The sequence below is a fragment of the Peromyscus leucopus genome, chromosome 7 (assembly GCF_004664715.2).
Source record: "Peromyscus leucopus breed LL Stock chromosome 7, UCI_PerLeu_2.1, whole genome shotgun sequence".
Taxonomy (NCBI): Eukaryota; Metazoa; Chordata; class Mammalia; order Rodentia; family Cricetidae; genus Peromyscus; species Peromyscus leucopus.
Genome location: NC_051069.1, coordinates 5,668,417 through 5,693,022, shown reverse-complemented (window position 1 = coordinate 5,693,022; position 24,606 = coordinate 5,668,417). Strand labels below are relative to the sequence as shown.

The 24,606-nt window shown below is 46.6% G+C and overlaps 1 long non-coding RNA gene across 1 annotated transcript; it reads right to left on the bottom strand.

Moving 5' to 3' along the window:
• Nucleotides 1–197: 197 nt before the first annotated feature.
• Nucleotides 198–13,205, bottom strand: LOC119088404. The gene is made up of 4 exons (XR_005092075.1): nt 13,096–13,205; nt 11,283–11,410; nt 10,826–10,967; nt 198–670 (listed from the first exon to the last, which is right to left on the bottom strand). It is a non-coding gene; the product is annotated as an uncharacterized LOC119088404 (long non-coding RNA).
• Nucleotides 13,206–24,606: the final 11,401 nt, after the last annotated feature.

Below are 24,606 nucleotides of genomic sequence, written 5' to 3'. Positions count from 1 at the left end.
ATTGCAATACATTATTTCCAAACATCCAATATATATATAGCCTAGTTATTAAATGGATGCTAGGAACTGAAATCCAGTCCTCTGCAAAAACAAGCATTCATAACTGCTGAAGCACCTCTACCAGTCCCAGATGCTATCTTTTTTGAATGCTATTTTTATTTCCACAAATGAGAGAAAATTTTCAGAGGCTACTTTTTAGAGGAAAAACATTTGGCACCAAGAGGAGAAGTCCTGGTAGCAAGTTGCGTCTTCACCAGGAGGTGGGACGCATGTTGGTACCCGGTCCCTTCTGAGAGCATGAGAGCAGCCAATCCAGCTTCCCCTCTCCCCATCACCTCCAGGGCTGAAATACCCAGCAAAGTGGACTGTCCAGAAGTAATTTCATGCACTGTTGGAACTCACCAATAGACAGATTTAGTATTGTTGAACTTCCAAAGCAGCAACATAAGCTAATGGTCCAGAAGGGATGAGATTGGCAGCGTGCAAGTTACCATCTGATGGCTGCCATCCACACTCAGAAAAGATTTCCAGGCAAACAGAATCTGCTGTGGTGTTTATAGCTTCTCGGAGGGAGCCAAGCCTCTTAGCTTTGCTATGTATATCAGCTCCCGAGGGGACTGGACTGGAAAAAGATCACTCCGGTTTTCTTGGTTTGGGGTTGCTCACTTGCCTGAAAGAAGTGATGTGAGATTTGCGAATCAGAATCTTGGAAACACTCTGATGGGTGCAGATGGCAGAAACAAATATAACTTAGGAAGTGTAATTTAACCTGCTGAGATGGCTCAGCGGGTTCAAAGTCAAGAATGACGACCTAATGTGTAGTCAGGTCTGCTACTCTGTCTGAATGACGCTGTCCTTTGCCTCAGAGAAGCTTTTTAGTTTTTCATGAGGTTCCATTTGTTAGTTGTTGTTCTTAGTGTGTGTGCTAACAATGTTCAGAAAGCCTTTTTGTGTGTGTGCCAGTGAGTTCAAGACTATTCCCACTTTCTCTTCTATCAGCTGAATGAATGAATAAATAAATAAATAAATAAATAAATAAATAAATAAATCTTTTTAAAGATCGGTTATATTTTCAGTACTTCAAATACTGGTTCTGATATTCTCTTTTTGCTGTTGTTGTTTTTTATTTTATTTTATTTTTTCAAGACTGGGTTTCTCTGTGTAACTAGCTTGGTAGACCAGACTGACCTGAACTCACAGAAATCCACCTGCTTCTGCCTTCTGAGTGCTAGAATTAAAGGTATGTGCCACCACTGCTCAGGTTCAGGGACCCTTAAAAAATGCAAAGAAAACGACAGACTTAATTGTGACCACTATAAAGTCATATATCGGGAAATATACTATTAAAAGTAAATCGTTAAACATGATAATGAAAGCAGAAGTGGTTTAGTTTTAATCATTTTTATTTCTTTATTTATTTTAGCTTTTCAAAACAGGTCTCTCTGTGTAGCTCTGGCTGTCCTAGAACTCACTCTGTACCAGGGCTGGCCTTGAATCAGAGATTCACCTGCCTCCACCTCCTAAGTTCTGGGACTCAAGGCATGAGCCACCACCGCCCAGCTCATTTTATAGTTTAAATTATGTGTATTTTGAGTGTGTGTGTGTGTGTGTGTGTGGGCGTGCACACGTGAGTGCAGTGCTGTGGGCCAGGTGTGCATCACGTGGAGCTGCAGTGCCTGTGAAGGCGAGCAGTGCCATAGTGCTGCCCTGGAGCTGGAGTTCCAGGGACTAGGAGCGGCCTTTCAACTACTGAAGCATCACCTTGCCAGTCCCAACAGAGGTGCACAACGAGTTGTGTGTGTGTGTGGTTTTTTTTTTTAATTATTTAGAGATTTTTAATTGTGTCTCACCCTGATTTGCCCTTCACACAGTTAACATTTTTTGGTATGAAGATAGATTTCTGAGGCGTGTGTGGTTCAGTTGGTAGAGTGTTTACCTAGTATGCTGGAGGCCCTGAGTTCAGTCCCCACATCAGGTGGTGCTTGCACGGTGCCATACACCTTCAGTCCCATGACTCAGGACAGGTGGAAACAAGAGGATCAAAAGTTCAAGGTTTGGGCTGGAGGGATGGCTCAGAGGTAAGAGCACTGACCTCTCTTCCAGAGGTCCTGAGTTCAATTCCCAGCAACCACATGATGGCTCACAACCATCTGTAATGAGATCTGGTACCCTCTTCTGTATACATAAAAAAACAAAAAAAGACACAGGAATATTGTTTCATACTGTCATTTAAATGAAATAAGGGCGTCGTTATTTTATTCTTCATTATTTTATTTTACTTTATTTTACTTTGAGATAGGGTCTCATGTAGCCCAGGCTTCCCTCAAATTTGCTATGCAACTGAGGATGACCTTGAACTTTTTTTTTTTTTTTTTACACACAGAAACTGACTCCAGGAAACTAAAGGCCTTGCCCCCAAGGTCACATACTTCAGAAACAATTTTAAAAGTTACTTGGGCGGTGGTGGCGCATGCCTTTAATCCCAGCACTCAGGAGGCAGAGGCAGGTGGTTCTCTGTGAGTTCAAGGCCAGCCTGCTGGCTTACAGAGTGAGTTCCAGGAGGAGGAGGAGGAGGGGAGGAGGAGGAGGGGGAGGGGGAGGGGAGGAGGAAAAGTTGTTACTGAAGTCCTTTTACTCTACGGAGGAATCACTCTTATGGATTCTTAAGCAAAAAAGCTTAAACTCTCCCTGAAGTTGCCGGACTGATGTGGGCAAGACAAGAACCAGGTGGCTGCAGACCGTGTGAACAGCAGGTGGCAGCAGTGTCCTTGGAGTTCCAGGCTGGGCCTCTCAGTCCTGGGAAAGCAAGGTCAACACGGACCACCACCGCATTGAGTAACTTGTGACCCATGTCTCTCTCCCATTCATCTTCTCCTGAACTGGGTGGGCCATCCCCCTGCCTGTTTTCGCTCTCCCCGGAGTGATCCCCGAGGAATGAGTGGGGGAGTCCAGGAAAAGAGAGTCAGAGAGAGGGACAGTTTGGTGGTTAAAAGCTTGGCTTCTGGAGATCATGGTCCCCTGCACCCATGTCAGGAGGTTCACAACTATCTATAACTCCAGCTCCAGGGGATTCTGTGTCTCTGACCTCCAAGGGTATGCACATAACACCCCCACACATACACATATTTAAAGTAAATATTTCCAAAAAGATTCAACTTCCACATTTACAACGGAAAAGCTCCCGTCTAGAGAAGGCTGGGATCATGGCCAAGGGCTTCCATTTCTATCGTTCATTCCACCCTCCCACTGCATTCTGAGATGCAAATATCATCCCAAAGTAATAAAGTGATAGAGAAGGACACTTCGGCTGTGGCAGAGGAAGAAAGATTTGCATGAGCTTCGAAGCTGGACAGACTGGAAATCAGACTAGGCTGGAGTATTTGTGCAAATTACTTAATAGCCCAGTTTGACTGTAAAATGGTGTTATTGTAAGTTACCAGGTAGATTATGAGAATTAAAAAAAAAAAAAAAAAAACAGAAAAGCCATCTTATAATCACTTGGAAGATACCTTAAGACCTTTAAAATGAAGGGAGCTGAAGAAATGGCTTAGCAGTTAAGAACATTTGCTGTCCTTCCAGAGGACCAGGCTGATTCCTGACCTCCACACATGTACTGTGGCATGGCTCCCAAATAAACAGATAAGTAAATAAAGTAATAAATTAAATAATGAAGTAATTAAAAAGTGTGTAAAAAAGGAATTCAGAAGCAGTCAAAACAATTTTAGATAAGGGCTAGAAATGACCAGTAGTGTTTCATGCACAAAAAAAATTTTTTTAAATATTTTTGTTTTTCAATCTTCCAATTGTTAAACTATTACTGTTTAAGTTGTTATGACTGAAAGAGATAAATTTGGTTTAAAAATGTCCTCAGTGGCCAGACAGTGGTGACACATGCCTTTAATCCGAATACTCAGGAGGCAAAAGCAGACGGATCTCTATGAGTTCAAGGCCTGCCTAGTCTACAAAGTGAGTTCCAGGATAGCCAGGGATATTACACAGAGAAACCCTATCTCAAAAAACAAAACAAACAAAAAAGTCCTCAGTGAATTAATTGTTCAATAATTGACTAAATTGATAATACGGTGAATTTTGGTGTTTGGTTACACTGGTTTTTAAATTAATTTTTAAAATTTATGTGCATATATGTGTGTACCTGAGTTTTGTGTACACTATGTACATACAGATGTTCATGGAAGTCAAAAGGTGTCAGATCCCCTGGAATTGGATAAGCCACCAGAGGTGGGTGCTAAGAGCTAAATCCAGGTCCTCTGAAAGAGCAGTAAATGCTCTTAATGTTTGAGCCATCTCTCCAGCCCATGTTTGCACTGATTTTGGCAAATGGACTTGTATTGATTGGACATGGAGTGGTACTCAATGTACTTATACACTTGCTGAATTAATTAATATGTGAATAGATGAATTAGAGGAATCTTGACATCAGTAAAATGATCTTTCTGTATTCAATGACTTCAGGTGATGTCAGCATTTTAAGAGCCCTAAAAGCTTTCTGGATCATGAAAACTCCCTCCCACACATCCCCCATCCCCACCCCCAACTCACTGCCTACTCTGAGGCTACTTATTGATAGCCAGTGATTCCCTGAAGCCTGTCAGGGTCACAGCACTCCGCTGGCTACAGCCAGAGGACCAAGCCTGGCTCACCCACTCACTTGCCATAGAGCATTGGCCTTGGCAGTTTACCTGGCGCTAATTCCTTATCCATCACACAGGGATACATGTGAGAACTGACCTACTTGTCCCTAGCATGGCTGTATAAACTACATAGATAGCTGGGATCAGGAAAGTACTGGATGGGTGATAGTCCATCCTTATGAAAATCAAGCTCAGTGATGGAGGGGTTATTAAAGGCCAGGGAGATCCAGCAGAGGGAGGGTCAGACCTATTCTCTGGCCTCTTGTTTTTCTAGTCACCAACATCCACAGTAGACAGGGATGCATACCTGTTAAACTGCTTTCCCCAAGTCACCTGCCAGTGGAAGAGGAAAATTCCAATGGCCCTACCAATCCCTCCACTGTCTACTTCAGGGATGAAGTCATTGCCTGGAGTCAGTGGGGGGGGGTTGGGGGGGCAGTGAGACAAGAAGAGGAAGTCTAGATCCTGTCGTTCATCGGGCTAGGTGGAGACCACTCCCAGCTGGTCTCCCTTTCCATCTGTCAGGACTGTGCAGTCAGCCTGCTGTGGAGGGAGGGGTAAAGGGAGCCTGCTGGCCACAATGAAAAGAACTAGATGGGGAGGAGAAAGAGGGACAGCAACAGTCCCAGCCTGAGAACAGCATCAAAGACAACAATGAGGGCTGGGGAGAGAGATGCCTGGGAATGCTGTTTACTCTCTGTCCTCTTCTCAAGCCCAAGACTGAAATCATTAGAGGAAGAAAAAGACACCAAAGGGCAAAGAGCCAGTCAGTCTGCCATCAGTGTCCACTTTTAGTGCTTGGTGGTGGCAGACATTCCAGCCAGAGCCAGCAGACCCATCACGGCGAGGTGACATTGCCAGGCCATGGCCCAGGTGCCTGGCCTCACCTAGGCCACTTGCTGCTAGCCAAGCAGTGAATTATCACCAGCTTATCTTGTGTTGTTTATTCCTTGATTGTTTTGTTTCCTTCCTTTCATCTCTCTCTCTATGTGTGTGTGTGTATCTGTTTGTCTGTCCATCTGTCCATCCGTCCATCCATCTGTCCATCTGTCTGTCCATCCATGCATCCATCTATCATCTATCTATCTATCTATCTATCTATCTATCTATCTATCTATCTATCATCTTTTCTTCATCCATCTATCTTCTATCTATCTATCTATCTATCTATCTATCTATCTATCCATCTATCATCTATCTATCTATCTATCTATTTATCTATCTATCTATCTATCTATCTATCTATCTATCTATCTATCTATCTATCTATCTATCTATCTATTGACCTCCCCTCTCCCCCTTTCTCTGCTCTATCAACCCCAGGGGAACTGGAACATAACAGCTCATCCCACTTGCAAAGTGCATTATCCTCCCAAGGAACTTTTACACCCGCCATGTAAAAGCTCATCCCCCTGAAGAACATTTCTGGGGTAAGAGTACTTGATATGAGCAGACTCTGAACTGGAAGGTTCTGAGGCTCAGCTAATCTAATTATCACGCAGTTATGGAGTCCCATCTACTCCTCTGCTATCTGGCTTAATGAAGCCTGAACCTCAGTGTCAGATCCTATGCCTGGGGCTGGTTTAAGACTGCTGCATGCCCAAAGGCCTTCTAATAATAGAATCCACTTTCAATATCATTAGCTGGCACACTAAACACACTCACATTTTACATTAACTAGAAAATGTTTACTGTGGAAAAGATCAAAAGGATCTTGTTATTCTTTTTTTTTTTTAACCCTTTACCCACTTTTTCATGTGTGTGTGGTATGTGTATGTTTATTGCATGTGCGTGGGAACATACGATTATATGCATGTAGAGGCCCAAGGTTGGTAACAGGAGTCATCCTCCATTGCTCATCCAACTTACTGAGTTAGGGTCCCTCTGTCGAACCCAGAGTCGGTCAATATGACTAGTCTTGCTATAATGATCTCACCTCTGCCTTCAGAGGCTGGAATTATAAGAGAACCACCATGCCCACTTGGCATTTATATGGGTTTCTGGGGGTTTGAACTCAGGTCCTCACACTTGCTCAGGAATTATTTTCAGCTGAGCCATCTTTCAGCCCCAAGACCTTATTATTCTCTGTTGAAATAGTTAAACAACAGAGACTCCCTTACTACCCAGGTGGCTGCATTCACCTGGCTATCACCACACAGGCACAGAAACTTGAGACAGCGAGAAACAAACGGTAGCATTATTTCCAAGCAGAGAATGTAGAGGTCGCTACAGTTAAATGTGAATGAGGTTGACGTGATTACATGTTTTCTGGACACTTCATTACAACGCCGTAGTTCTCATTTCATTCCTGCTCTGTGTTTAAGATCCGACAATATTTTTGCTGTGTGTCTCTTGTGTCTTCACAGGCCTTTGGGCAAAGCTCAAGGCCGGGGGCCCTGTGCCAGGGAACTGACTGACCAGATGGTTCTGTTTGTGGCTATTGAGAGCGACTGTCAGGATTTTGGCCCGCTCCTCACCCCCACTGCAGAGCTTTCTGATTCCTTGGTCCTTCTAGCTGCCTGTTCCTGCCGCAGGGCTATCAAACCTGGCCATGACACTCGCTTACCCTTTCCTGGTTACACTGGACACCTCACTGCAGTTGGTAAGTGGACAAAGTCCAGGCATGGACAGCTGTCACTCTGGTAACCTGGCCTTTTGCCATCTGGTTGGCTCTGCCCTTGTCCATTCCATATCTGCATTCTCTCTTTCTTTTTCCCCCTGGAGCTGAGGCCCGAACCCAGGGCCTTGGGCTTGCTAGGCAAGCGCTCTACCACTGAGCTAAATCCCCAACCCATGCATTCTCTCCTTGTATACCCTCCCTCACTTTGCACCTCCCAAGCTGCCTGTACCTGTGGCGAGGCCACGCCCTGCTCAGGGTAGTTTTCCTGGGGGCTTAGGCTACAGGGTCCACGCCTCTCCTCTGGAATGCTTCTCTGTCACACAGGATGCTACCCAGACCGACTCCCTTGAATCTCCATCGGTCACAAGCATGACTGTACGTCCCTCTCCATCCGAGCTCTGAGGCAGGAGCTGCCACCGAGAACATCCCAGGCCCGGGACCTCACCACCTATTCAGGTGATACTCCTGCTTGTCTTTTGGCACGTTCCCACCCACAAGGAATAGCGAGGTGAAGGTGGGTTTGGACTTCCTTTCACCTCCATCTCCTCCTGCCTCTGGGTCCCCCTGACCTTTCACCTCACAAGGCAGATTTGTGACTCCTCCAGATGCTGGGGAGTCAGGTGGAAAAGTCCGAGTCTCAGGTTCACAGTCCTGGACCTTTTAAAGGCCTCTTTCCTCCCCACCGCCTTTGACTACTGGAGTTTTCCTCACTTTGAATTTCCTTCAGCCAACAGAAGCTCCCTGCTTGTTGAAAGCAAACAGTTCCCTGGGGTGTGTGTGTGTGTGTGTGTGTGTGTGTGTGTGTGTGTGTGTGTGTGTGTGTGTAAGGACCGGTCAGTATGGGGAGAGCAGGGCAACATCTCCATATATCTGAGGGGAAGAGGCTCATCAAAGCCAAAGTCCTCAGGGTCTATCGAAGTCATAGTTGCCAGGTTTAACAGGCAGGGATCTCCTTAAAGGATAAGTGTGCTACTTAGGGGACAGAGCTGGACCCAGGAATAACGAACTAATTAAGAGGCCAGTTCTGTGAGCATAGTCAGCCTGCAGTGGGTCCAATGCCCTCCTTTCTTGGGCAGTTTTACTTAAACAGAGAAGCCATTCAGGGTGTTTGTTTTACTTCTGAACAGGAAAGCAGCAGAAAGCTTTGGCCTGGCTTAAGACCAGACCTGTTCTTCGTCTCCTGTCAAGTTAGCGGGTAAGGGTTCACTGCCACTCCAGTCTCGAAGGCACGGGGAAGTAGAGCTAAGCCATGCCCTGCACGGAGGGGATTGACTCTTTATTGGTGGGAGTTTCCTTTTTTTTTTTTTTTTCTGAGACAGGATTTCTCTGTGTAGTTTTGGTGCCTATCCTGGATCTCACTCTGTAGACCAGGCTGGCTCGAACTCACATAAATCACCTGTCTCTGCCTCCCGAGTGCTGGGATTAAAGGCGTGCACTGCCGCCACCCAGGAGAGTTTTCTTCTTTGGATTCTACAGCTCAGTTCTGGGATCCCTGAAGACATCTGGATAGTCCATCAGTAGGCCCAGGACCTTTGCACTGCTCACCCTCAAACCGACCACTCCTACAGGCCCCTCCCTTGTTCAATAACTCACTCATTCTTACTAGAGTCGAGCCAAAGATGAAACACAACCAGCCTTGGGCTCCAATCCCAGCTCTACCATGTCCCATCCCTGTGTCCTTTTGGACCTTCAGTATAGCTATCAGTTCAAAGAGGGATAGCATTGCTGATTCGTGTTATAGTTGATATAAATAAAAAAATACGCTACCTAAAATTATCAAACCATGGGAGCTTAGGACTGTCTGTCTAGCAGCAAGGTGTAGGGTGTGTGTCTCCAAGCTGGGTCTACATGCTTTTCATTCACTGACCCGAGCTAGAGCAAATATGGAATGAACAGCCTTTGCTGCTTTCTCTGTCTGATGTAAGTAGCCCCCGTGTGTGTGTGTGTGTTGTTGTGTGTGTGTGTGTGTGTGTGAATGCAGGGTATATGCAGGTAGAAAATATGAACACATGTATGTAGGCATGTGTGAATGCCTGTACAAGTTGAGGCTAGAGGAAGTCAGGTATCTTACCTGCTTCTATGCTCTCCGCCTCCCTACACTGCTCTCCCTACACTGGCCTTTCCTTTCATCCCCCAGGGCACTGTTTGCTTTCAACAAGCAGGAGCTTCCATTCGCTGAAGGAAATTCAAAGTGAGGAAAACTCCAGTAGTCAAAAGCGGTGAGGAGGAAAAAGGCCTTTAAAAGGTCCAGGACTGTGAACCTGAGGCTCGGACTTTTCCACCTGACTCCCCAGCATCTGGAGGAGTCACAAATCTGCCTTGTGAGGTGAAAGGTCAGGGGGGCCCAGAGGCAGGAGGAGACGGAGGTGAAAGGAAGTCCAAACCCACCTCAGGGTCTCCCACTGACCCTGGAGCTAGGCTGATGGTCCACAAGTCCCTGTGACCCTTCCTGCATGCTGGGGTTACAGGCCTGTGCAGGCACACTCAGCTTTCAGTCCTTGCATGGCAAACACTTACCCACTGAGCTACCCCTCCCTTTTTTCTTTTTAATGACTCGGTCCCATCCACCAATTATCCTGCCTTCCTAACTTCATATACAGCCTCATTTCCACCAGCAACGAGAAGGCAGACAGAGGAGCCTCACAGGAAATGCTCTGGATATGACGTTAGGAACCCGAGATCAAACACAAACCCTGCTGCCCTTTAGCTGTGAGATCGACATCTGGTCTCTGGCCCCACATCTGTAAAATTAGGCCTGTTTTCCAGTTCTAACATCTTCGATGATTTTATGACTCTGGCCAACTTGGGAAGTTTCTTCACTTCAGGCAAAGACTGCGGATGCTTAGTCTAAAGGCACGTCATGAAATACACTCCGTTACACTCTGAAAACAGAAAGGGCGAAACCTTCACTCTGGGGCAGGCGGAACATCTGCTGCCTTCCACGAACAATCCTTATCTCACATTTCAAGGCAGAATTGACTTTAAAATTGTCCCTCCGTGGTGCTGGCACAGTTGATAAGGGGCTTGCTCTGTAAGCATGAGAAACTACCTGAGGTTAGTCCTCAGCCCCCATGTGAAAAGCCTGGACATGGCGGGAGCATCCGTCATCCCAGCATTGGGGATGTGGAGGCTGGAGGATCCTTGGGGGCTAGGTGGACAGCCAGTCTAGCCACATTGTTGAGCTCCAGGTTCAGTGAGAGACCCTGTCTCCTGTCTCAAAGGATAAGGTGGAGAGAAACTGAGGGAAATACCTGACATTGACCTCTACACACACCTGTACGTACATGCACACACATATGTGAACACACACACACACACACACACACACACACACACACACACACACTCCTCAGTCATTCAGAGGAAAGCTGCAAGGCTTGAATACCTCTCCTCTCCTGGGAAGTCTCCGACATTCTTGTTCTGTGACATTCCAAGTGAGCAAGGAAAAACAGCTTTAAGGCTCACACCAGTGAGACCAACAAAAATCCCTCCGGCAAATCCAGGAAAATCCAGAATTCTGAAGACTCACGGGGGGTGGGGGGTAGGGTCTCACCTGTGGGCTCTGTCAGCTTCCTCCACTCAGGGGTAACATCTGCCTTGAACATCCTTGTGGTGGCAAGGCTCCCCAGTTCACGCTCCTTAAAGGTGCCTGGCAGCAAGTGTTTGGGGAGTGAGTCTGCGCAGAGGCCTGGGGACTAAAATGACAAATTACACATCTTTTGTTGAGTTGGAGGTGGGGGAAGAATGAGAGAGTTCTGCTTCCGGGATCTCTGCCCCTCGCCGTTCCATGTCTGATCCCCTCATCCTCCCCCTTAAAGTATGGAAACCATTTAGTGGAGACAGATGATTTCCTAGACCTGGTACTGGGATTACCCGGAATAAATCACTTCCTCCTCTGCCCCTGGGGGAATCTGTCTCTTGCTCGGGTTGTAATTCAAACATTCTGCCTCCACTGAGCTGAGACACGAGGATTAAGGATGGAGCGCGCCTGGGCTGATGGGAATACGCACCAAGAGTGATGAGCAGAGAACAGACAGGATGAAGAGGTAGCTGCAGTGACATAATCCCTGTCTCCAACAAGCCTGTCCCCAGGGCTCAGAGAGAGTATTTTCTCCCTTCTCTAAGCGTAGAGAATTATCTAAACCAAAACATAAAAATATCAAAAATATCACTCTATTTCGGAGGCTTCTGTTTACATGTAACTTTCTGGGAATCTATCTCCTGAGTGAGTGTCACTTCCCTTCTGAAAAGAGATTATTAGCCCTTAGTTATTTTGTAGCAAAGATCAGGACTTGTGGTTTGGATACATCCAGGAGTACAAGTGGCCTCCCTTGGGAGACAACGAACGTGAAAAGAATTAAAAAAAAAAAATTATGTGTGTGTGTGTGTGTGCCTGTGTGAATTTATGTGCACCACGTGTGTGCAGATGCCTCAGAGGCTTGTGTGGTCAGGGGAGGGCTCAGATTCCCTGAGCTGCAGTCAGGTGGTTGTGAGCTGCTGTGTAGGTACTGGGAAGTGAACTCGGATCCTCTGCAAGAGCAGCGTTCATTCTTAACCGCGGAGTCATCTCTCTGGCCCACAACCAACTTTTATTTCTGTAACGTCAGACAGTAAATATTGTTGGCTTTGTGAGTAATAAGGTGTCTGTCATGAGTGTTCCCATCTCTGTCGCAGAGCATTAAAGCAGCTAGAGCTATTAATGAATAAATGCATTGCAATAAAACTTCATTTTTTAAACACTGAAACCAGAAGTTAGCATAATTTTATTGTCATAAATGACTCATGACTTCCTATTATTTTGTGTAAACACACACACACACACACACACACACACACACACACACACACACGCACACCAGAGGAAGATAATTGGTGTCTTTTTCTATGCTTCTTATTACCTAGAGACAGGGTCTCTCCCTGAACAGGAAGCTTACATTTCAGCTAGGCTAGCTGGCCAGGGAACTCCCAGGATCCACCCATCTCTCTGTCCTACAGTCCTAGGTTACAGGTACATGCAGCCACACGTGGCTTTTTTTTACAGGGGAGCTGTGGATCCAAACTCAGGCTCTCCTGCTTACACGGCAGGTGTTCTTACCCACTGAGCCACCTGTCCAGCCCGTGAAATAGTATTCTCATTTGAGTCCCCCCTCACCGCAACCATTTTAAACATTTCAAAGCCATTCTTTGCTCTCAGACGGTACAAAAATAGGTGACAGTCTGAATTTTCCCCTAGACCATAGTCTACCACACTTTGGTTTAGATGGTTCCCTGAGGAGAGACGATAAAAGGGTAAAATTCAGTTTCTTATGCGGATAACCTTTCCCTGGTAACACTGGCATCTTAATAAGACAAATGGGCAAGGAAAATGAGAGCCAAAAGAACAAATTATTAATAGAGGTCCCTCAAGATTAAGGGGGGTGCTGATGAGAGACAGATCAGTGCGTAAAGGCATCTGCCACCAGGCCTGATGACCTGAGAACCACCTCCAGGGCCAGTTCCAGCAAATTATCCTCCAGCCTCCATCTACATATTGAGCACATGCACACATGCACACATGCACACATACACACATGCACACATACACACACACACACATGCACACATGCACACACATGCACACACAGGACAGAGAGATAGAGATGGGGTAGGGACAGTGAGAGAATCAAATAAATATTATTTTAAAACTTTTTAAAAAGGAGAGTAAGGGAAAACTATCTTGTTCAAGTCCTCCATTCTCTCTCTCTCTCTCTCTCTCTCTCCCTTCCTTTCTTTTTTTTCCAAGACAGAGTTTCTCTGTGTAGCCCTGGCTGTCCTCAAACTCACTCTGTGGATCAGGCTGTCCTTGAACTCACAGAGATCCACCTGCCTCTGCCTCCCTAGTGCTGGGATAAAGTGTGAGCCACTGCAGCCTGGCTATCATTTGGTATGTCATAAATTACCACTAACTTTTCCTTCAGGTAGGGGATGGTCCATCTTTATCAAACTGAACAGACTTCCATTGGCTCTGACTGCATTTCAGACAACACACTGAGTTCACAGATGATAAAACACTAGCTCCTGCACTCGGAGAGGGGCAACTGTTACAAAGGACCATCCTGTGGTAGTCAGCTTCCTTTTGCTATATAACAGAGAGCTGAAGATAATCACATACGTTATAAATGGCAAAGGTTCACTTGGGCTCAAAATTTTAGAGATTTTCTGTCCTTGACTGGTTAGCTCTGTTCCTTTTGGGCTTGTGGGGCAAGGTAGTAACATCATGGTGGCAGCAGATGGCAGAATAAAATCTTAGCATCAGGAAGCAAAAGAGGGAATAAGAAGGAGCCAGGGGCTCACTGAGGGCATGCTCCAGTGACCTAAAGACCTCTCATAGGCCCCACCCCTAAACAGTCTACTACCTCCCAACAATACCACGCTTTAACATGGGCCTTTGGAGGACACTCAATATGCAAACAGTAGCCAGCCCTTTTCATGCAATAATGGGGTTCTTCAGGCAAATGGGTTAGATGTTCTGCATTCCAAGGTCACTGAATTCTAAACATTCTAAGGTAATTGGAGTCTAAGGATGCTTTAAGGTTAGGTTAGCAAGTCCCTTCTATTACTTTGCTCTGAACTTACTTGCTAACACCGAGGCACAGACAGTGTGGGTGAATGGCCCAGATGACCAAAGTGTGGCTACAATCAGAGGAGGAAGCAAAACTTCCCCCAGTACTTGGGTGACATGTGCGTATCGCCATGCCTAGCTTTATTTGTTTACTTTTTCATGTGGGTTCTGGAGAGCAAACTCAGGTCCCCATGCTTGAATGGCAAGCACTTTACTGAGTCACTTCCTAGTTCACCATCTTTTTTTTTAAAATTTTTTTTTGCCAATGTACTCACTACAAAGCCATATAAGATAATTCCCCTCTGGGGTGGTGAATCGATCTGTTGCTCCCTTTAATGGCAGCCAAGGCTGAGGTCTGTGTTCCTCTGGCTCTCTGGAAATGGCAATACCCTGGCTTGCTTGCTGTTCCTGTCACAAAACGCTGACCCAAAGCAGCTTGCCTGGGAAACCAATTTGGCGTTCCTTTATCAGCCATCATCAGGAGAAGCCGGGGCAGGTGCTCAAGGCAGGAACTGGAGCAGAAACCAGGGAAGAACACTGCTTTCCTGGCTCACTTCCCATCGTCTGCTCAGCTTGCTTTCTTATTTGTTTGTTTGTTTTTCGAGACAGGGTTTCCCTGTGTAGCTTTGCGCCTTTCCTGGAACTCGCTTTGTAGACCAGGCTGGCCTTGAACTCACAGAGATCCGCCTGGCTCTGCCTCCTGAGTGCTGGGATTAAAGGCGTGCGTCGCCGCCGCCCCGCCCCCCCCCCCCCCCCCCCCCCCATCAGCTTGCTTTCTTATACCACCCATGACCACTTGCCCAGGGGTGGCATTGCCCTTGGTGGGCTGGGCCCTCCCACATCAGCCAAAAAATCCAGCCAGTTCCCCACAGACATGCCCTCAGCGCAAGCTGGTGGAGGCCACTCGCTTTCCAGGTGACTTTATCAAATGGACAAAAACCAAGCCGCACAGGCAGTCACTCTCCATGTAGGCAGCTGGGGGTGTGCACCGTTGTTAGAAGAGGTCGGGGCGGCGGTACACTCATGTAGTTATTGTCCTAAGGATTTCTAAAGTGCCTACTCCCCCATGCTCGGGCTCTCAGTCAAGGATGTAATTGAAGCCTTAGGACAATAAGAGTGTGAAAGGAAAGATGTGCCCTGGTGTCGGATAGCCTGGCCAGACAGACCCAAAAGTACAATGCAGATACTTGGCTTTAAGCCTTGTGCTGGCTGGGGGGGCGGGGGTGGGGGGGTATAGCCTGCCCTATACCAGAAATATTTTGCAGGCCAAAAAAAAAGCCACAGCTAGCTACAAAGCTCAAGGTCCTGCCTGAGTACAACCCGCTCAGACTGAGAACAGCCTGCGTCCTCCTGTTAGCCACCATTTACAGGCTAAAGACGTCCAGGCAGAAGCTGCAGCCAGACCTGGAACCATCAGGCTGCCGAGGATTTCAGCAAAGGAGCAAGCAGAGGATACCATTATCTTAAGTCAGCCTTCTAGTTCCTCAGGTAAACTTCTGGTGTCGGGGAAGTGGGAGAGCTGGGTTTTCAGAGAGTCATTAGGAATTTGCAAGGAAACCTAACCCTGAAGGCAAACCCCCATCATGCCCTGGGAGAGACACCAGAGCTAGGCCGTGTCCTTTGGATGCTGCAGGTTAAGGGTGGCTCTTCCGCGGAGTTGCTGACCGTCCAGTCACTTGGGGGTCGGTCACTCAAGCTCCTCCTGTCCCTCCTGCACTGGGGCTCTGTCTGTGCCGTTCACTAACCTGGCCTTGCGGCCCGAAGGGCGGGCAGTGAAGCCTTTGTTGCCTTGTGATTTTAGGGGGAAGATAAAAATTAGCTGCAGGGCTGACAGGCCTCTGCCCTGACGCAAGCTGGTGGATCGCCCTGCAGAGATGACCGTCAGTGGCAGCTGTGCAGGTAAGTAGGGGAAGAGGCCAGGAGCACCTTCTTCTCTGAGGCCTGGGGAGGATGATTGCGATGGCTGATGACAGCAGCGATCAAGGTGTGACTCTGTTTCTGTGACAGCCCCGGAAGGCTTTCCCTCACGGAGCCTGTTGTGTTGGGCACGCACTTAACCATGTCCAGAACTTTAGGGGGCAAGTATGGTTATATTATTATTATTATTCTCCCCCACTTTGCAGTGGGGGAGATAACTAGAGAAGTCGCTTACTGAAGGTCACACAGTAAGGGACAGAGATGACTCAGATTCTGGTCTTACTTCAGGTCTGGGTTTTTGCTTATATTCTGTGCTATCTTTTTAGGAGCATGGTTTGCATTCCTTGTGGCTGCTTCCTCCCTCTGTCTCTATTTGTTCTCTGGTAATAAGGGTCCTCCCCCAAATAAGGCCCTTGTCTCAGCCCAGTACAGCTTTTCACCAACTCTGGGTTTAGACAAGAGATACAGGATAGACTGGGTGGACTCAGTGGACATATGGCTTAAAAATCAAGTTTTGTTGGGCATGGAGCAGAGGAGACTAGGCGAGCAATGGAAAGAACATGGGAAGCTACAGATCTTTTTTTTTTTTTAATTTGGTCATTTTTATAAAATTATTTTCTTTCTTGGGCCGGGTGGTGATGGCGCATGCCTTTAATCCCAGCAGAACCAGGCAGATCTTTGTGAGTTCGAGGACAGCCTGGTCTACAGAGTGAGATCCAGGACAGGCACCAAAACTACACAGAGAAACCCTGTCTCGAAAAACAAATAAACAAAAAATTCTTTCTCATTCTGCATTCAAAGTTCATGTATAGTAGTAGATGTAAGCTCCCCCCCCCCATTCTAGGCATCAAATTCAGGGCCTTGGACAAGTTAGGCAAGAACTATGTCCACATTTCCAGTCTGCAGAACTACACTTCTCAGAGGCCTCTATCCTGACCAGTTTGCAAAAAGTGCTTTGTTTCTTTTGTAAGACCCCAAGCTTGGCAATAAAAATTGAGATGCTCAATCTAGACCAGAGCAGGAATCACTATACAGTCAAAGAAAATGCTTAATGTTGTATCTTGGCTGTGTCCACACTTAAAAGTAACAGTTTTTCTCTTTCCATGTGTGTGAATGTGTGTATATATGTGTGTGTATGCACGCTCGTGTGTACTTCACCGTGTGTATGTACACTAATTCCATCCCCATATGGCTTGTGTTGTTAGTTTCCTTGCTTTGGGAATGCTCCATGTTCCTTTCCCCAGGTTTGAGTTTTGGGAATCTGAATTTGGCTCCTCACAATTGTGTGGCCGAGGCTTTAACAGCTGAGCCATCTCCCCAGGCTTTCTTTTCTTTTCTTTCTTTCTTTTTTTTTTTTTTTTCTTTTTTTTTTTTTTTTTTTTTTTTTTTTTTTTTTTTTTTTTTTTTTTTTTTCTTTCTTTTTATGTATATTTTCACTTTCCACAAGTCAGATCATATTCACATTACAAAGAATCTCAAATCAGTCCTAGTTGAGAGCAATACATACACACACACACACACACACACACACACACACACACAACCACACAACCACAAGCACTGAGGAGGCAGAAGTAGGAGGGTGAGGAGTTCACACTCATCTGCGGCTACCTAATCAAGTCTGAGGGCTGGCTTAGGCAGGCAGAGGCCCAGACAGACCTTCAAACCCAGCATGTGGGAGGTGGAAGCAGGTAGGTCTCTGTGGTCTCCACTGAGAGTTCCAGGTCAGCCAGGGCTATAGAGTGAGATTCTCTCTCTCTCTCTCTCTCTCTCTCTCTCTCTCTCTCTCTCTCTCTCTCTCTCTCTCTCTCTCTCTCTCTCTCTCACACACACACACACACACACACACACACACACACACACACGTTGAGATTATAGACAGACATTTCTTCCTATACAGACTTTTCTCTGTTGATTTATGATGCTTTGTAACAAAGATAAAAAGAACAAGAGAAAAAGAAAGAAAATCAGGGAACTATAATTAAATGGTGGCTTTTACCTTCGGTGCACATTTGGTTTATTTACCTGGCAACCATGTATCTGCGGCAAACAACTTTATATTTGCACTAGCAAATTGCTGCCTAAAATTTGCATATCTCTTTACATATGCAATACACATCTACTGCTGTTATACAAATTGGAATTAATTCTTCAGGTTGAGCTCTTTTCCATCCAATGTCAAGTATCTGTGTACATCAGTAATGCTTTTTTTCCCTTGGGCGGGAATCAGAACTAAAAAAAAAAGGGGGGGGGCAAGCTCCTGCCCCATCTCAGTAGCTCACACAGGAATGAAATGCAATTCTCTCTTGCACACTGACCTACTTCTCATCTCTCAGGGAAGGGTGGAAAATAGATTATCTGGAGACGCCCAAAGCTGCTCACCTGTCAGGGAGGCTCTGAACTTGGCTGAGGAAACTCAAGCATAGCATGTCACTGAATTCTCTATGAGACTCAGCACTGAGCAGTGATGCTGGACCATTGGCAGCTTCCCTGGGACCCATGAACTTTGATGGACATCTCAACCATTCACCTTTCCGATTCCTTCCAGAACTTCCAATCTATCTGAAAGCTAACCTCAGAGTCCCTAAGGATTCCAGAATCTTATGTGTCCTAGGCTGGTCTTGAACTCCCTATATTGTAGATGGATTTTTCCAACTCACAAATAATGACACAGAGACTTATTATTAATTATGAAAGCTCAGCCTTAGCTTAGGTTTGTTCCTAACTAGTTCTTATAACTTAACCCATATTTTTAAATCTTTGTTCTTTGGTGTGGCTCGATACCTCATCTCTCTGTACTGCCCATCCGGCTATCTCTGTGCTGGCTCGTGACTCTGCTTTTCCTTTTCCCAGAGATCTTTCTCTCTTCCCGGAAGTCCTGCCTATACTCTCCTGCCTAGTTATTGGCCATTCAGCTTTTGATTACACCAATCACAGCAACATATCTTCACACAGGGTACAAATATCCCACAACACAATCCAGTTGAGGATGATCTTGAACTCATGATCTTCCTGTCTCCACCTCCAGGTGCTGTGATTACAGGAGTGTGCCACTCTATCTAGTTTATATGATGCTGAAGCTTGAACCCAGGGCCTTGCATAGCCTAACACTCTACAAACGGTTCCACGAGTTTATGTAATTATTATTTTAATTTTCTTTTCTTTTTTCTTTGGGGGGGGGGTGTGTGTGTTTCAAGACAGGGTTTCTCTGTGTAATTTTTGTGCCTGTCCTGGATCTTGCTCTGTAGACCAGGCTGGCCTCGAACTCACAGAGATCCACCCAGCTCTGCCTCCCCAGTGCTGGGATTAAAGGCGTGCGCCACCACCGCCCGGCTGAGAGGAAACTTTAAGTGAGTCCGGCAGGGGATAAAAAGCCACAATAACAACAAGACAAAACAAGGAACCCTTGGCAGACGGAGCTAGCGGTAACACAGCACTTATGAGCTAGAAAAACTCTTGCTTCGAAGGTTTGGAATTTGAGGGTGAGTCCTGACCTGCCCGTGGCCAGAGCACCTTTGAGAAAATTATACAGCATGATCAAGAAAGCCCTTTTGACTGCTTTTCGGTAGGTAAACTCTTCCCGGAAGGGGACATGTCTGTCTTTGATGTATGCCTGCATCATTTACTCTCAATTGCTGTGTAATCAGATCTCTCTCTGTGTGCGTTCATCAGTGGCTTCCTCTGTCTTCCTCAGGCTCCTGGAGGGAAGAAGTCCACCTTATACTTTTTCTGCATCGTCTGCATCATCTTTTTTTTTTGGGGGGGGGGCGTGTTGAGACAGGGTTTCTCTGTGTAGCCCTGACTGTCCTCGAACTTGCTCTGTAGATCAGGCTGGCCTCAAACTCACAGAGATCCACCCGAGTGGATCCTCCTGAGTGCTGGGATTAAAGGTGCACGCCATTACCGCCCCAGCCTATTTCTGCACCATCTTATAGTTTCTAGTCTAACATGGGGGATCCCATTGCTAAACGGGAGCAGGACTTGATTCTTAGTTGTTTAGGCCAAATTATGCAGCTTAATTCCATATATACTCCCCGTCTAATAGCAGACCACATTGGAGCCCTTTCTGTGCCCACGTGAGCAGAAGGAGAGATTGCAGTAACAAAGGTATGTGTGTCTGTGTTTGTGCGTGCACACATGGATGCCCTTCTCTACCACTCTCCATCGTTACTTTTATGAGACAGGCTCTGCCACTGAACCTGGAGCTCACTGATTTAGCCAGACTGGCTGGCCAGTGAGCTCCGTGGATCCTTCTGCACCCACCTCCCTAGCGCTGGGTACAGGCACACACTGCACCCTGCTTTTTTACCTGAGTGCTGAGGACCCAGACACTTCATCCACTGGTCATCTCCCCTGCAGCTTCTTCCCACTTACTACACTCCTGTTTCTGCTCAGACCCTTCCTCGTTCCTTTGGAATCTCTTGTGAAGGGGTTAGGCTGACAGCGGTGGGGTGCTCTGGAAAGGTCTACATAACTATCAGGAAAAGAACACAATGGTGGCTTCCACACTGGCCATGCCAGCCATTCCTTAGATTTGCCTGACTCGGGGTCCCAGGATGTAGACCCTCCAGCTCCCAGGGGAGCCAGCATGTTCCTCAGAACAAAACTCCTGCCGCCCCGTACTGATTTCCGATTTCCACATCTAGGAAGGTCAACTCTGGACTTCAGGCAACAGGCTGAAAGGATTCTTTTATGCTCCGTGTTGGGCTCACTTTGGGTAGCAATGTCCTTAGCTAGTAACTCCTTGGGGATTGTTTAACTGTGAACTATAGCTTTCATAGAAGAAGTAAGCTGGAGATGAAGCTGGTGTGGGCTGTGATCAGTGCATCAAAACGAGGCCCACTGGGAGGTGGAGGGGCTCTATGCCTCTATTGAAGGCACTTTGAGGCTTCAATGCTTGATCTAAGAATCTAAACAAGAGTTCCACTGGGAAGGTAGCATTCTAAATCAAGACTGAGTTGAAAATAAATTAGAAGCCATCGCCATGGGTTGCTCTTCTGCCCAAAAGTGTATGTGGGGTAGGGGCAAGAGGGAGGCAGGCAGTTCTTACCTGTCATTAGCTTTCATCTGGATCCAGTGGACCAGTGGACTACACATCCACCTTGCCTTACAGCTCCTGTAGAACTGAACTGCTCCAGTGGATACCTGGGCCTACAGTGTCCTAGTTTGTTTTCCTGTTGCCGTGATAAACACAGACCCAAAGCAACCTGGGTCCTCTGAGGCTTACTTCAGCTTTTGAGTTATATCCATCATCAAGGGAAACCAAGGCAGGCCCTCAAGGGTGAAACGTGTAGGTGGAAACAGAGGCAGAGACCAAGGAACGTCCGGGCTCATCATTAAGCTACTTACGAGGCCTAGACCCACCTGCAACACCCACAGTGGGCTGGACCATTCTACAATCAAGAAAATGCCCCCAACAGACAAGCCCACAGGCCAATCTAATGGAGGTAATTCCTCAATCGAGGCTTCTGCTTTCCACATGCATCACCTGGACAACAGAGCTTAGCTCTCATAAGCAGTGTTCAGAATTCTGTCTGCCTGCACTGAGCAGCTGGTCTACACGCACAGACCAGAGACCCTGAATCATGTTTTCAAAGGCCAGTGCTTTGCTGAAAAGTAAAATCTGAATGTATGTCACAGAATTAATCACGCCCTGTGTTTTCATTCTGGGCCACTGGTGTCACCGACAAATGAATTTTATCTTTCGTGGGGCACCATGGCCACGCAAATGGTGGTAGCCACGGAAGTGGCACTAGTGACTCTTATATCTTGTGTGTGTGTGTGCAGATGCATGGTGACAAGTGCAGGGATGTGTGGAGGCCAGGACTAAGTCTCAGCTGTCACTCCTCAGCCACTGTCCACTTTGTTTTTTTGAGACAGGATTGTTCATTGGCCTCGTACTTGCCAAGTAGGCTAGGCGGGTTGATCGGCCAGCAGTTTCCAGGGACTTTCCAGTCTTCACCTCCCCAGTGCTGGGATTCCAAGTGCGCACCACTGTGCTCAGCTTTTTAATTTTTTTTTTTTATATGTAGGAGTGTTTCGTCCGCATGAATGTCTGTGCACCGCTTGTGTGCGTGGTACGCACAGAGGCCAGAAGATGGCACTGGATCTCATGGAGCTGGAGTTATAGATGGTTGTGAGCTGTCATGTGGGTGACATGAATCGAACAGGAGTCCCCTGGAAGGACAGAGTGACATCTATCTACTCCCTCCCTCCTCTTTAATGGCCCTTAAGCACTGCACTGACAAAGATCTCCTTCGTGCTCAGGACACCTATCTCATTTAAGAAAGAAACAAGAGAGTCTTGAACCAGATTTTAACATTTCCATAAGGGCTCAAAACAGGTGCAGGGCTGAGGAACAGACAAGGGACCGAGAGGGTGGCATTGTATACTCATTACGTCATTGTGCCCTAAGTCCTGAGGAAATTCACAGCACAGAATGAGGTGAAACCACTTTCTTAAAAGGATGAAAACATGTAATGGTCACATTAACCAAGCCACACTGTGATGTGAGGAGCAGGAGCAGCCAGGTCCTCTGCTGAGCAGAAGTGAACAGGCCAAGTGGCCTTGAGGAGGCAGTGGCCAGTCTCAGCGTCTGTGTACAGGGGACCAGCCTTGGCAGGCTCTGATAAGGTCCTGACTCGACTCTTTGTTCTCTGAGGCTTGGCAGCAGATGGAAGCGAACTCTCATAAGCAAGAACTAGCCTTATCCTTTGGGACAGTGCCCATCTGTCAGACACTTGACAAAGTTGTGTTCATGCTAGGAAATGCTCAGTATAGCCCCGTTCAGTGTATGACACACGAGATTCATGTCATCTGTCGGAGGACCGTAGCTCTGAAAAACCTCAGTGTCAGAAGCATACGTGACCCTTCTTGTGTTGCCTGGCATCTCACATCACTTTCCAAACCCATCTATAATTCTGGAAAGGGCACCTCCCCAAATCTACTATTTTTTGTTGTTGTTGTTGTTTGTTTTGGTTGGAGAATTCTTATCTTTTTTCCTCTATGTACATCTGATTGTGGAAAAGTACATCTATATATAGTGTTGACAAGCTAAAACAACTCTTAACACACTCAAATATTTGCTCAAGTAAAAAATATTTTCATGGAGAAAAGAAGAACAAAACCAGGCTCCCTGAAGACACACACCAGCATTCAGAACAGGCGATTTTTTTTTCCTTACAGTCTCCAGGAGCAGTCAGTAGGGGCCTTGTTCTATTCACTACCAGCTTTAAGTTCACAACGGACCTACAATGTACTTTTTTTTTCCCCTCAAAGACTCCAGAACTCTCACGTGAGTTTGTCTCAAAGATGCTTATATCCTCACCCATACTGTTCCTCTTTGGAGTTCACAGTTAACTCCAAACTACTACAGCCGTCTGCTGGCAACCTCAGCAACGGGGTTCACAGTCTGCCTTGAATCCTCTCTTCACGTCATGTGTCCCTGTCAGCTTCCAGCCTGGCTCTATGTCAGAGTCCTAATCTCTTTACCCTGACTTCACAGGGTGGCCTGCCCAGAGGCTATCATACTGGGTCAGACCCAAGGCATGTGCCATGGGGAGACATGGCTGTTCTTTTTATGTTAATCTGTAAGATGTGGAAACTACTGAGTTGGCCTGATGCTTCAGAGAATTGATCTCAGGGACCCTGGAGGTCTGGTGTTAAGGCACACCCTTGTGGTTTTACCTGCTGCTAAATGGTAGGCCATACCCACATCGTCTAGGGCTCCTCTCCTACATATATCTGTTGCTTCAACTTCCCCCAATTTTCTGTTGCTGTGACATTTGCAATGGCGTAAGAAGCCAAATTGAACTTTGGTGTCTCCAGGCCAAAGTCTGAGGTCTTGGCCATCCTTTGTGAGCTGTGGAACTATGCATACCTGACTTGCTCTTTCGCTATTTGTAAGGTGAACACAGACTATATATAGCACATAAAAAATGCTATCCAAGGACAGTAACAGTTACCCTTATCCAGGGTAAAGTGAGGGTTCTCTTAGCTTCACAAAGGTGGCCTTAAATACCCTGGTGGTGGTCTTCTGGACGTGACAGATTAAGGATAGCAGCAGTGGTATAGAACACACTTAGCTGTCTAGCCTGGGTTCCAGTCAGCTCCCCACAGCAGCACCTTGTGCTCACTTCATCTGTGTGGAATACCTCAGTGCTTTACAACAGCTCCTGATGGGAAGCCAGATCCAAAGGGAGAGTGCTGTGTTTGGGGGAGGACTTCCATGCCTACAGCAGAGCAGGAGCTGGGGGTGGAGGAACAGGGGAAGGCTGAGACTCACAGAACTGATTTCCTAGGGTAAGGGAACAGCTTTCTGTATGGATGGGATGGCCAGATCTCCAGGCTCCTGTTTAGGTTATTTGCCATACAACCAGCACAGCTAATGCTTGTGAACCAAAATGTTATTTGTGCAAGCAATTGAGTTTTTGCTTTATACTCCACGATGTTTGCTTTTGGTGAGAACGTCCTCCAGCCCCTTTAAATCTTGCTGTTGTCCAATCAAAGCCAGTGGATTCTGTTTATAATATTTCTGTTTGTTGGTGTCTTCAAGAGCTAAGAAACATTATTTTCAGTTTCTAACGCTGAGAAAATGAAGATGTATTGAAGTGGAGAACTCACACGAATTTGAAAACAGAAAATCACAAAGCCCCACCAAAGCCAAGCAGAGCCACAGATTTGGTACTTCAGCCCACCACTGGCTGCACTGAAATGTGGACCCCTCACTGTTTCAGACTTAGCTACAGTTTGAGGGGAAAATCCATAGCTGTAATTTCACTGTAAAAGATCTCTTAGTCCACAGAGCTGTGCCAGGA